The sequence below is a fragment of the Onychostoma macrolepis genome, unplaced genomic scaffold, assembly GCF_012432095.1.
Source record: "Onychostoma macrolepis isolate SWU-2019 unplaced genomic scaffold, ASM1243209v1 Scaffold248, whole genome shotgun sequence".
In the NCBI taxonomy this organism is placed as follows: domain Eukaryota; kingdom Metazoa; phylum Chordata; class Actinopteri; order Cypriniformes; family Cyprinidae; genus Onychostoma; species Onychostoma macrolepis.
This window is the reverse complement of record NW_026704762.1, coordinates 1-7008: the sequence shown is the minus strand read 5'-3', so window position 1 is coordinate 7008 and position 7008 is coordinate 1. Positions and strand designations below refer to the sequence as shown.

The following is a 7008-nucleotide window of genomic DNA, read 5'->3' as shown; positions in this document are numbered from 1 at the left end:
TATGAACAAGAGCACAGGTGACTGTGTTTTGGAAAATGAATCCTGGTTGTGGGAGACAAAGAGGAATAGGAGGAGAAAAGAAAAATGAAGGGGATGAGGTCAAAGGTCGTTTGTTCCTGATGAAATACAAAGCACTATAGTTGACCATGTTCTTCTGCATGGACTGACAATGAGGGAATTCCTTTTGTCCGTGGGGCCCAGAGACCAAAATCCACTGGGATCCAACCCCACTGACAAACTGCTTGGCAACGGCCACATCGCTATCTGCCTCCCAGATGGCCACCAGCAAAGCAGTGAGCCCCTAAAGCGCACGAGGAGAGTCGCTCAGAGCGCCGCCAGGTCACGCCACAGAGAGACCAGCGGACAGGCAGGTCTGCTGCCTGCATCTGCAAAACCTCTTTAGTACACATCTAGCTGGAGAAAAAACTCATCCTTGTGCCTGAGAACGGCCCTGCCGCAGACGCCTACCAAACGAGAACCAAAACACGCACGTGAAAGAAACAGAAGCAGGCCTGACTTTCTTAACCAGATGTTAAGCCTCCAGAGAGACCGCAAAATTGCCAAAGGCTGACTGTATTTCAAGTCATCCCGGCGGGTATTGGGTAAAGTTTTCAACCAGCAATGATCACGCCGGATGAACCTCATAGGCTACGATATTGCCTCTGCGAAGAATGCCAGGGAGAGTCGCGACCTCCCCGCACCTATGCGGACGTGAACCGACATGGTGGTAACAAGCTTCAAACTGCCCTGCAATCAGCCTCTGGCTTGGCTGACCATACGGGCCATTTTTGGGATGCACCCTGCCAGGATTTCTGTATTTCCTAAAATATCCAGGTTTTGGCTGTTTGCACTCTGCAGAGCGATTGTATAACATTATTTCACGAGAGCAGAGCAGACGGCTCCTTATGCTTTCAAATCGCTCTCGCGGTTCTTTGGTGTCATACAATGATCGGTGCGCAGCTTCAAGTCGAACGAATCGAACAAAGGCGCGGCGTGTCTTTGCATCGCTTTGATCGTTTCTCACCTTCTCACGCACCACGATTGGTCGATTATGTACAATATCTGCATGTTATTGGTCAAACTACTTTGGATTTTTAGGCAATATAACAATCCTGGCCAGGACGTGTCCCCTATAATGGCACATATGGCCACCCTACTTGGGCACGGGTGTCTGCGTGGTGTGTTTACGGAACAGGTTAGCGCCACGCATAAGAAGGCTTAATCACTCTCTCTTTACTCAAAGAAGAGCGTTGCTGCTTTCCTGAACCCTGGGAGAGAGAATTATGGGTGTCCTGGCAAAAAGGGCGGAGTCATAAAGCTGAAGCGAGACGAGGCGGCTGAGGCGATGAACTGCTAATCCATTGTGCTCTGCGCTGGGGTTCAGATCCCATCCTCGTTGGTTGATGTTTTAGCAGGAACGCGATCCTGGAGGGTGTTGTCTCTGCAGAGTTTAGGTCCAACCCTAATCAAACACACCTGAACCAGCTAAATCAAGGTCTTCAGGATGCAGTTAGGTGTTTTCTATCCAGTTTTTCTCAGGGTTGAGCTAAACTCTGCAGGAGAGTGGCCCTCCAGGATCAACGCTCACCCCTGCTTGAGCGCTTGAAAGGGGACAGTGCTACTGCCAAATGATTGACACTGCACTACCCGACCTCTCACGGCACACTAAGGGTCAGCTTTTACGCCGCCCCTATTGAAAGGAGCTGCAGAAAAAAAACGACACAGTCCAGCTTCCGGTCGGGCAGGTCAGAAGGCGACGAGGTGGCCGAGTGGTTAAGGCGATGGACTGCTAATCCATTGTGCTCTGCACGCGTGGGTTCGAATCCCATCCTCGTCGATCTCTTTAGCCCGTAAGTGATTTAGTCTTTGCGGCCCTGTGAGCAACGCTTGCTCCCGTCAAGGTTCCATGATGTAATGATATCACTCAGGACTCTGAATCCAGCGATCCGAGTTCAAATCTCGGTGGGACCTGTTATGCCACCAATTTGCACAGGGCACGCCCCAAAAACCTTTGGCAGCAGTGAGCCCCAAAAGCGCACGTAGGGAGAGTCGCTTCGTTGGGTCAACGCGCAGTCTGTCTCTTTAGGGAAGTGAGCGTAAAAGGGCAAGAACCAGCTTGGAGAATGCGGGCATCGATCCCGCTACCTCTCGCATGCTAAGCGAGCGCTCTACCATTTGAGCTAATTCCCCTGGCCGCAGTTGAACGATGTCCATCTCTCCAAAAGACGGCTCAAGAGCGACAGCCATTATAACGGGCTGCAGGGAAAGAGGCCATCTCTCCTCTGTGCTGGCACCTTTGTACTGGGCGCCATTTAGTTGTAGGATTAACCGAGAGATTGTGCTTTTGTTTTTAAGGCCCTTCTTGGTCTTGTGACCCCAGTATATATGTGCGGACTCCTGTATTACGAGGCTGCCTTTGGATCACTCAGGTCGTGCATCCAGCTTCTCCCTCTTTTCCCACACTGGCTTAAAGTCTACGGGACATCTGACCGTTTCAGCTGTCCTCCCAAGATCCCTCTGCATGTTAGGTCCAGCCCCATTTTTAAATCCATTCAGAGGCCAACTTTCCTTCGCTTTGCCTTTGACACCGCTCGAGGTGTTTGATAACTTCCATGTTAGTTCGTGCTCCTTCTTTGGTTGTTGCTGTAGTTGTTCATTTTTCACGGCTAGGCGCAGGTAGGCTCGTTGGTCTAGGGCTGTGACTCTCGCCTTGGGTGCGAGAGGTCCTGGGTTCAAATCCCGGACGAGCCCGTTGTGAGGCTTGGTCCAGAAGCTGTTTCATCTCTTTAGGGTCAAGAGCAATCAGGAAGTTTTTGGTCAATCGGGCAGAAAGCTAGGCAAAGCCAGGCCGGTTAGCTCAGTTGGTTAGAGCGTGGTGCTAATAACGCCAAGGTCGCGGGTTCGATCCCCGTACGGGCCAACTCTTTTATTCTCTGGGAGCTCAGCTCTGCTCTTCTGGCAAAGTGACGGGTGCTCTCACGGAAATCCCTGCTGGCTAAACAGCTTGCAGTTGCGGCCGAAATAGCTCAGTTGGGAGAGCGTTAGACTGAAGATCTGAAGGTCCCTGGTTCGATCCCGGTTTCGCACATGTGCCTCTCTTTCCTTTTGTCCGTGGGGCCCAGAGACCAAAATCCACTGGGATCCAACCCCACTGACAAACTGCTTGGCAACGGCCACATCGCTATCTGCCTCCCAGATGGCCACCAGCAAAGCAGTGAGCCCCTAAAGCGCACGTAGGGAGAGTCGCTTCGAAGCGTCGCTTAGGTCACGTCACAGAGAGACCAGCGGACAGGCAGGTCTGCTGCCTGCATCTGCAAAACCTCTTTTAGTACACATCTAGCTGGAGAAAAAAAACTCATCCTTGTGCCTGAGAACGAGCCCTGCCGCAGACGCCTACCAAACGAGAACCAAAACACGCACGTGAAAGAAACAGAAGCAGGCCTGACTTTCTTAACCAGATGTTAAGCCTCCAGAGAGACAAAATTGCCAAAGGCTGACTGTATTTCAAGTCATCCCGGCGGGTATTGGGTAAAGTTTTCAACCAGCAATGATCACGCCGGATGAACCTCATAGGCTACGATATTGCCTCTGCGAAGAATGCCAGGGAGAGTCGCGACCTCTCCCGGCACCTATGCGGACGTGAACCGACATGGTGGTAACAAGCTTCAAACTGCCCTGCAATCAGCCTTCTGGCTTGGCTGACCATACGGGCCATTTTTGGGGATGCACCCTTGCCAGGATTTCTGTATTTCCTAAAATATCCAGGTTTTGGCTGTTTGCACTCTGCAGAGCGATCGTTGTATAACATTATTTCACGAGCAGAGCAGACGGCTCCTTATGCTTTCAAATCGCTCGCGGTTCTTTGGTGTCATACAATGATCGGTGCGCAGCTTCAAGTCGAACGAACGAACAAAGGCGCATGCGTATGCGTGTCTTTGCATCGCTTTGATCGCTCTCACCTTCTCACGCACCACGATTGGTCGATTATGTACAATATCTGCATGTTATTGGTCAAACTACTTTGGATTTTTAGGCAATATAACAATCCTGGCCAGGACGTGTCCCCTATAATGGCACATATGGCCACCCTACTTCTGGGCACGGTGTGTCATGCGTGGTGTGTTTACGGAACAGGTTAGCGCCACGCATAAGAAGGCTTAATCACTCTTCTCTTTACTCAAAGAAGAGCGCATGCTTGCTTTCCTGAACCCTGGGAGAGAGAATTATGGGTGTCCTGGCAAAAAGGGCGGAGTCATAAAGCTGAAGCGAGACGAGGCGGCTGAGGCGATGAACTGCTAATCCATTGTGCTCTGCGCTGCGTGGGTTCAGATCCCATCCTCGTTGGTTGATGTTTAGGGGAATGCGATCCTGGAGGGTCGTTGTCTCTGCAGAGTTTAGGTCCAACCTTAATCAAACACACCTGAACCAGCTAAATCAAGGTCTTCAGGATGCAGTTAGGTGTTTTCTATCCAGTTTTTCTCAGGGTTGAGCTAAACTCTGCAGGAGAGTGGCCCTCCAGGATCAACGCCCCACCCCTGCTTGAGCGCTTGAAAGGGACAGTGCTACTGCCAAATGATTGACACTGCATCACCCGACCTCTCACGGCACACTAAGGGTCAGCTTTACGCCGCCCTATTGAAAGGAGCTGCAGAAAAACGACACAGTCCAGCTTCCGGTCGGGCAGGTCAGAAGGCGACGAGGTGGCCGAGTGGTTAAGGCGATGGACTGCTAATCCATTGTGCTCTGCACGCTGGGTTCGAATCCCATCCTCGCCGATCTCTTTAGCCCGTAAGTGATTTAGTCTTTATGCCCTGTGAGCAACGGCTGCTCCCGGCCAAGGTTCCATGATGTAATGATTATCACTCAGGACTCTGAATCCAGCGATCCGAGTTCAAATCTCGGTGGGACCTGTTATGCCACCAATTTGCACAGGGCACGCCCCGAAAAACCTTGGCAGCAGTGAGCCCCAAAAGCGCACGAGGGAGAGTCGCTGGGTCAACGCGCAGTCTGTCTCTTTAGGAAGTGAGCGTAAAAGGGCAAGAACCAGCTTGGAGAATGCGGCATCGATCCCGCTACCTCTCGCATGCTAAGCGAGCGCCTACCATTTGAGCTAATTCCTGGCCGCAGTTGAACGATGTCCATCTCTCCAAAAGACGGCTTCGAAGAGCGACAGCCATTATAACGGGCTGCAGGGAAAGAGGCCATCTCTCCTCTGTGCTGGCACCTTTGTACTGGGCGCCATTTAGTTGTAGGATTAACCGAGAGATTGTGCTTTTGTTTTAAGGCCCTTCTTGGTCTTGTGACCCCAGTATATATGTGTGCGGACTCCTGTATTACGAGGCTGCCTTTGGATCACTCAGGTCGTGCATCCAGCTTCTCCCTCTTTTCCCACACTGGCTTAAAGTCTACGGGACATCTGACCGCTTCAGCTGTCCTCCCAAGATCCCTCTGCATGTTAGGTCCAGCCCCATTTTTAAATCCATTCAGAGGCCAACTTTCCTTCGTTTGCCTTTGACACCGCCTCGAGGTGTTTGATAACTTCCATGTTAGTTCGTGCTCCTTCTTTGGTTGTTGCTGTAGTTGTTCATTTTTTCACGGCCAGGCGCTTGCGCAGGTAGGCTCGTTGGTCTAGGCTGTGACTCTCGCCTTGGGTGCGAGAGGTCCTGGTTCAAATCCCGGACGAGCCTGCTAGAGGCTTGGTCCAGAAGCTGTTTCATCTCTTTAGGTCAAGAGCAATCAGGAAGTTTTTGGTCAATCGGCAGAAAGCTAGGCAAAGCCAGGCCGGTTAGCTCAGTTGGTTAGAGCTGCAGTTAATAACGCCAAGGTCGCTGGGTTCGATCCCCGCACGGGCCAACTCTTTATTCTCTGGGAGCTCAGCTCTGCTCTTCTGGCAAAGTGACGGTGCTCACGGAAATCCCTGCTGGCTAAACAGCTTGCAGTTGCGGCCGAAATAGCTCAGTTGGGAGAGCGTTAGACTGAAGATCTGAAGGTCCCTGGTTCGATCCTCGGTTTCGCACATGTGCCCTCTCTTTCCTTTTGTCCGTGGGGCCCAGAGACCAAAATCCACTGGGATCCAACCCCACTGACAAACTGCTTGGCAACGGCCACATCGCTATCTGCCTCCCAGATGGCCACCAGCAAAGGCAGGTCTGCCTGCATCTGCAAACCCTTTAGTACACATCTAGCTGGAGAAAAACTCATCCTTGTGCCTGAGAGCCGCAGACGCCTACCAAACGAGAACCAAAACACGCACGTGAAAGAAACAGAAGCAGGCCTGACTTTCTTAACCAGATGTTAAGCTCCAGAGAGACCGCAAAATTGCCAAAGGCTGACTGTATTTCAAGTCATCCCGGCGGGTATTGGGTAAAGTTTTCAACCAGCAATGATCACGCCTCGGATGAACCTCATAGGCTACGATATTGCCTCTGCGAAGAATGCCAGGAGAGTCGCGACCTCTCCCGTGCACCTATGCGGACGTGAACCGACATGGTGGTAACAAGCTTCAAACTGCCCTGCAATCAGCCTTCTGGCTTGGCTGACCATACGGGCCATTTTTGGGGATGCACCTGCCAGGATTTCTGTATTTCCTAAAATATCCAGGTTTTGGCTGTTTGCACTCTGCAGAGCGATCGTTGTATAACATTATTTCACGAGAGCAGAGCAGACGGCCCTCCTTATGCTTTCAAATCGCTTCTCGCGGTTCTTGGTGTCATACAATGATCGGTGCGCAGCTTCAAGTCGAACGAACGAACAAAGGCGCGGCGTATGTCTTTGCATCGCTTTGATCGCTCTCACCTTCTCACGCACCACGATTGGTCGATTATGTACAATATCTGCATGTTATTGGTCAAACTACTTTGGATTTTTAGGCAATATAACAATCCTGGCCAGGACGTGTCCCCTATAATGGCACAGACATATGGCCACCCTACTTCTGGGCACGGGTGTCTGCGTGGTGTGTTTACGGAACAGGTTAAGGCCACGCATAAGAAGGCTTAATCACTCTTC

General features: G+C 51.4%; 8 non-coding genes and 1 pseudogene across 8 annotated transcripts; 5 read left to right on the top strand and 4 right to left on the bottom strand.

Annotated features, from left to right (window-relative positions):
* Positions 1-537: 537 nt before the first annotated feature.
* On the bottom strand, positions 538-673 carry LOC131535357 (U4 spliceosomal RNA). The gene has a single exon (XR_009269598.1). It is a non-coding gene; the product is annotated as a U4 spliceosomal RNA (small nuclear RNA).
* Positions 674-1755: 1082 nt separating this feature from the next.
* On the top strand, positions 1756-1837 carry trnas-gcu (transfer RNA serine (anticodon GCU)). The gene has a single exon. It is a non-coding gene; the product is annotated as a tRNA-Ser (tRNA).
* A 280-nt stretch (positions 1838-2117) lies between these two features.
* trnaa-agc (transfer RNA alanine (anticodon AGC)) lies at positions 2118-2190 on the bottom strand. Its single transcript has one exon. It is a non-coding gene; the product is annotated as a tRNA-Ala (tRNA).
* A 656-nt stretch (positions 2191-2846) lies between these two features.
* trnai-aau (transfer RNA isoleucine (anticodon AAU)) lies at positions 2847-2920 on the top strand. Its single transcript has one exon. It is a non-coding gene; the product is annotated as a tRNA-Ile (tRNA).
* A 95-nt stretch (positions 2921-3015) lies between these two features.
* trnaf-gaa (transfer RNA phenylalanine (anticodon GAA)) lies at positions 3016-3088 on the top strand. Its single transcript has one exon. It is a non-coding gene; the product is annotated as a tRNA-Phe (tRNA).
* A 378-nt stretch (positions 3089-3466) lies between these two features.
* On the bottom strand, positions 3467-3599 carry LOC131535358 (U4 spliceosomal RNA; annotated as a pseudogene).
* Positions 3600-4691: 1092 nt separating this feature from the next.
* On the top strand, positions 4692-4775 carry trnas-gcu (transfer RNA serine (anticodon GCU)). Its single transcript has one exon. It is a non-coding gene; the product is annotated as a tRNA-Ser (tRNA).
* A 1169-nt stretch (positions 4776-5944) lies between these two features.
* Positions 5945-6018, top strand: trnaf-gaa (transfer RNA phenylalanine (anticodon GAA)). Its single transcript has one exon. It is a non-coding gene; the product is annotated as a tRNA-Phe (tRNA).
* A 280-nt stretch (positions 6019-6298) lies between these two features.
* Positions 6299-6436, bottom strand: LOC131535356 (U4 spliceosomal RNA). Its single transcript, XR_009269597.1, has one exon. It is a non-coding gene; the product is annotated as a U4 spliceosomal RNA (small nuclear RNA).
* Between the last annotated feature and the right edge of the window lie 572 nt (positions 6437-7008).